The following is a 6088-nucleotide window of genomic DNA, read 5'->3' as shown; positions in this document are numbered from 1 at the left end:
AAAAAAGGGATCAAACGCTCAGCCTATGTATTTCTCGTGTAAATAGATAATTTAGTGCAATTGGTTATTTACTTTAAACATAATGCATTGATGTGTTAGTGTAGAGGCGCACAAAAAGAAATGGATATTGTAGTCCGCTACTTAAAAGTGTTACCTCATATGATTACATAGCCTCCATTTCATAAATTGCGTACCCGTTGAATTCATATATGAATATTACATATATTACTTCATAATAGAACCATAAATCATCCAAGACTAATGATTTTGAATGCAAGAGTAACAATGGTGCATGTACATGATAGCTACATTGGTTGTTTGAAGAAACATCACTGTAACTTTGGCATGCACAACTGAAAAGGTTTATTTAAATAGAAAAAATTGCAATACGTGAGTGTCCAATCTTTATAGCGTTGAATCGATATTGTACCTTTGGCCACGACACAAAGTAGATATTGATTTATGTTCAAGCGATGCACGTCCATGATTGCTAGATAGTGATACGTGAATGAATTGTGCAATCTCTCTCACACGCATACATATCTCATTTTCCTGTGGGCATCGGAATCACACATGCACACTTCGTGTATTTCTCTCCATCCATCAAGGTTAGAATTTGTCTTTCTACACCATCCTACAAGTCTCTCACACAGAAACACACATGCTCTCTTTGTCGAACACGCCCACCCCTTTAATTCCGCCCACCCACTGCCACTAATGTCTCAAAGTATAATGATGTCTCTCACACATAAGCCTAAGGTTTACTCGAGTTCCGAAACCATATGAATACATACAATGGGATTCCAGCAAAGCACCTTTTGTTTTGAGATTTCGCTCTCTCTCTCTCTCTCTCTCTCTCTCACACACACACACACACACACAAGCTTGCATTTGCATGCACACTGTTTTGTTTATCTTCATGATTCTTTAAGTATGCCTCGCACAAATGCTATCTACCTATCCCTTAATATAGCTAGATATGTGTCACACAAACTCCTTCCTACTAGCAAGATGCCCATGCGTTGCATGGAGCATCAAGATGCATTTGTATGAGTAGTTTATCTTGTGGGAGAAAAGGATGAACGAGGGAATGCCTTATTTGCAAATGCGGAGAGGGTTGTGGGTATATTTTTACAAAATTGCCACGGTTTCCTTCCTATACTTCGGATATAAATCGGATGGCCTATATTGCAGGATGGCAGGAACACCATCATCACCAACTTTTTTTATAAGAGTAGAGATATGTAAGTGTCACTGCCCCCCCCCCCGACACACACACCCACACCTACACAACCACACACACACACACTTCCCAACACCGAATGAGTGGGGTGACACCTCGATCTTGATACTAATCTATCGACCGGCTTCTCTCAAACACACACACACTACCCGACACCGAAGGAGTAGGGTGGCTCGTCCATCTTGATAGTAATCTATCTACTCCTCTTCGAAACACACATGCTCACACTCGCTAGTTGTGCCTCTGTGCCTACCGCGCACACTCTTGATACGTCTTTCTCTCCCTCCCCTCCCCCGCCACCCCAACAATGATAGCAGAAGGGTGACAACTCGATCTGATCGTAATCTGTCAATTCATTTCTCTCTCGAACATTGTGTCTTTGTGCCTCGCTCATTAGCCCCCTCGATATGTAGACTTCTCGCGCGCGCACAACTGTAGTGACGGTGACGCTGAACCCAGTGTGCCTCGTTTTTACCGGCCTAATGTGATAGTTTTCACCCTGTTTTCTGTTAATTAACAAGGCAACCTTTTCTTTGTTACTACTAGTGAATTTGAAATCATTCGGGGCAGACATAAAATATATCACTTCAACCCAATTGTCGCAGTATCTATTTTAAAAGAAACTAGCTAGATGCCCGTGCGTTGCACAGAACATCAAGATGCATTTGTATGAGTAGTTTATCTTGTGAGAGAAAAGGATAAGCGAGGAAAGGCCATATTTGCGAACGGGGAGAGGGGTGTGGGTATATTTTTGCAAAATTGCCATAGTTTCCTTCCTAACCGTTAGATATAAATTCGATGACCTATATTGCATGATGGCATGCACACCATCATCACCAACTCTGTTTTATACTCCCTCTGTTCCTAAATATTTGTCTTTTTAGAGATTTCAACAAGTGACTACATATGGAGCAAAATGAGTGAATCTACACTCTAAAATATGTCTACATACACATCCGTATATGGTAGTTCATTTGAAATCTGAAAAAGACAAATACTCCCTCTGTTCCTAAATATAAGAACTTTTAGAGATTCTACTATAAACTACATACGGATGTATATGGACATAGTTTAGAGTGTAGATTCACTCATTTTGCTCCGTGTATAGTCTATAGTGGAATCCGTAAAAGGTCTTATATTTGGGAACGGAGGGAGTATTTAGGAACGGTTGGAGTATAAGAGTAGACAGGGAGATATATCTCCAGCATGGTCTACAACAAAAATGTGCTGGACAGGTTAGCACCGGATGCTAGCAACGCGATGACATGAGTTTGAATTCTGTCTTTAACTTTAGATTTTTATATTATATATTACTTATTTAATACTCCCTCCGTCCCAAAATTCTTGTCTTAGATTAGTCTAGATACGGATGTATCTAATACTAAAACGTGACTTGATACATTCGTATTTAGACAAATTTAAGAGAAGAATTTTTGGACGGAGGGAGTATATTTTCTTTCACCACTGTACTGATAGTGGAACCCACAGAGTACTTAGAATACAAGATTACGGATGGACTTGTTTCTTTTTAACTTTCTATACGAAGTTGTAGCCACCCTACAAGTCACGTGTACACTATACATGCAATTAACTTTTTATAGAGGGACAATCATACACGCAATTAACTCAAATAGTTTGGATGTCACTCTATTATTTCTAGCATAAGGGCATCTCCACGGCAGTCGGCAAATTTCCTCCCGATTCCTTCCACGGAGGACGACATCAAATGCCAGCGGCGTACATTTTCACAACTCTAACCAACCAGATGAAATTCGTGCAAACACGGACTGATTTCATATAAGCATGAAGGATTCCATATAAAAAGTCGGATCTTCATATAAACATGATGGATTTCGTTACATTTACATGAACTAAGCGGTGCCAATCCGGCTCTCTTGGTATAATTCATACTCGCTCCATCCAGAAATACTTGTCCTAGAAATGGATGTATCTAGACTTATTTTAGTTATAGATACATACAATTTATCCATTCTTAGAACAAATATTTCCCGCCAGCTGGAGAGGGAGTACATAATCTAAATGGCCGCACGCGGATCCCTTTGTCTTCCTCATGTCCGCAAACACTTGCGGGGTCGAGAAGGTCCTCGGAAGAGACGAAGAGATGAAGCATCAAAGAAACCACCTGCATGCGCAGTCATCGCCTAGGCGGTGGCCTTCATGGGGCCCAAGTGGCGGCGGCCTCCCGTGTTCTACTTCTCCTTGATGATCGCGGCGGACACGGAGAAGCTGGCCACCGACTCGTCGCTCTCCATGCACCCAGCTTCTGTCTTTGCCTACATGGCGCTGCCGCAGGCATGGGAGGCGCGCCCACAGACACTAGTGGCGCGGTACGACGTGGTAGCGATGACGCCTGTACCGGTGTGCTCGCTGTCATGCCGGCATGGAGCAACTCGCCACTCCTCGCCAAGCTGAACTGGAGCGGTGAGTTGTTGAACCACACACCTGCTTGGGGCGGCAACTGGCTCCGTCGGGCCAGGCGAGGTTGGTGAAGCACCGAGCGGCCTCGCCCATATCCGAAGGGCTCGGCGGGCCACCCAGCTGGGTAATATGCCGGAGAATGGCTCCTTGGAAGCCATCAGAAGAGTGGAGAAAATGGTGAAGGAGGAGATGGGGGAGCAGCGGAGGGTTGCGATTCTTTCCTGTTGTCTGTCTGGCCTCGTGTAAATAGAGGGCGGACGGTAGGAGCTTGGCCGGCGTCTGGCCTCGTTTAAACTGAGGGCGTACGGGAGGAGCTCAGCCGGTGTTGCATTTAATTCCATCCCGCTCATAAACAAACGTTTGACCGGAGTAGGTTTCTCGGTTTGCATGCGGGTTTAATGGAGGCGAGGAGGCGTGTTCAGCCGGGCATGCAGCGGGCAGCGCAGTACTATTCGATTTGACAGCGGGCGGTGCAGTTCCCAATACGGCTTTAATGCAGATGAGGGAGGGAGTAGCTGTTCCTGAAATGTTGAACGGCAATGCATCCTCCTTCAATTAATGCATGAGGGAAGTAATGGGAGGAGGACCGGGAATAGAGGCTACACGATGTGAATGCAACGCAGTTTGCCCTCATATAAAGGCGCCCCTCCATTCCAATGCATCTACCACATCGTACGCACCTAAGCATTTGCCTAAGCACCTACACTACGCACAAAAGTCCTCGCTCCAGACCCATGGCGGCGATGCGCGCGAGCAGTGAGCGCCTGTGCCAGATGGTCCATGACGCCGGCCTGTGGCATGGCTCCGAGGATCGTCTCCAGAAGGTGTTGGCGACCGGCTGGTGGATGGCCGCCGTCGACGCCAACTACGACTCTCTGTTGGACCAGATGATTGTTGCCACCACCAACAAGTTCACCGTCCTCAAGAAGCTCGCGGACGACATCGCTGTACTCCTCCAGCCCGCGTGCCCGGGCTCCTCATTGCCTGCCACCCTAATCGGCCTCCATGGCCGGAACCTCTTTCAAGCACTGGTGGCCCTGCGAGTGCCCGCCGATGCCACGAAAAATGTCCACCTGGAGGTCACGCTCTCCGTGAGGCGCCTCGCCCTGCAAGAATTCGTCGACCTACACATCCACGTGTATGAGCAAATCGTGTACATAGGTATCTAGAAGGCTAGTGAGGACGCTACGACGTTGGCCTTACTCAACCGGCTGGAAGCCTTGGATGCCTTTGCTGAGAAGCACCTCGACCTTGCCACAAAAGCCGCCGCTCCTTAGCCACCGGTCGGTGGCCCGACGCACTAAGTTGAGGAGGAGGAGGTCGTACGTTGATGGATGCATCTTTCTTCTTGCCTTCTGTAACCACCACTACGATCTCATCATCATCGTTGCCTTAATTCTTATTGTGATGTTGCATTCTCGTTCCAGTCAATACCGACATGTGCAATCCCTTTGCTTAATTATATGCATCACTGTAACTAGTACTCCATCCGTCAATTTATAAATTGTGCTTACCTTTTCCATCAACTTCGTGCAACATGCTGGCATCTTGCTAGAAACACTAGAACATGTCGGACCGCGTGTGACCAAACCAACGATGCGCCAACCTAGCTACTACGTACCCTACTTATCTGGCGGAAATAGCCCCGCCCTAGTGTTTCCAATCGTTATTTCTATCTATTGATCGTGCCAAGGAGCAAAACCAAAATGTTACAATTTATACATGTTTCACTACTCCTACTCCTATAAAGACTCAGGTGGTGATGGTGGTGTGTCTTCCATCCATCATTTCTGACCATTAGATCTACATCTAACGGCTGGTGAGGTAAGTTGTGCCATTTTTGCAACAATAGCCCACTTTTCTGCTCGAATTTGTAGAAAACCCCTTATTATCTTGAAAGCAACCACATCCCTCCCTCACCTCATCAAAACAGTCTGAGAAATATATTTTGAGTGGAAAGTACTCCTCTGTACCTAAATATTTTTCTTTCTAGAGATTTCAATAAGTGACTACATACAGAGAAAAATGAGTGAATCTACACTTCAAAATATGTCTATATAATCCGTATGTGGTAGTCCATTTGAAATCTCTAAAAAGACAAATATTTAGGAACAACAGGAGTAATATATTAGGAGTATATCAAAACAAGAGTTACTTCTTTCAATTTTGTGAACAAGTACTACAATTCTACTACTTCGGATCCGTCACAACGCACGGGCACATTGCTAGTAAAAGGAAAAGGCCTGCCGCGTTCGCGTCGCACTCCACCCACACACGCCCGGGAATCGGGAGTACTCCACGGCCCGTCCGGCATGACACATAGCTTAGGGAAGGCGTGTTGCCTAGCATTTTCACTTTCATGTGGGACCGCCGTTGAGCAAACCGACTATTGGCAAACCGCACCCC

The sequence above is a fragment of the Triticum dicoccoides genome, chromosome 4A (assembly GCF_002162155.2).
Source record: "Triticum dicoccoides isolate Atlit2015 ecotype Zavitan chromosome 4A, WEW_v2.0, whole genome shotgun sequence".
NCBI lineage: Eukaryota > Viridiplantae > Streptophyta > Magnoliopsida > Poales > Poaceae > Triticum > Triticum dicoccoides.
Note: the sequence above shows the minus strand (reverse complement) of the source record.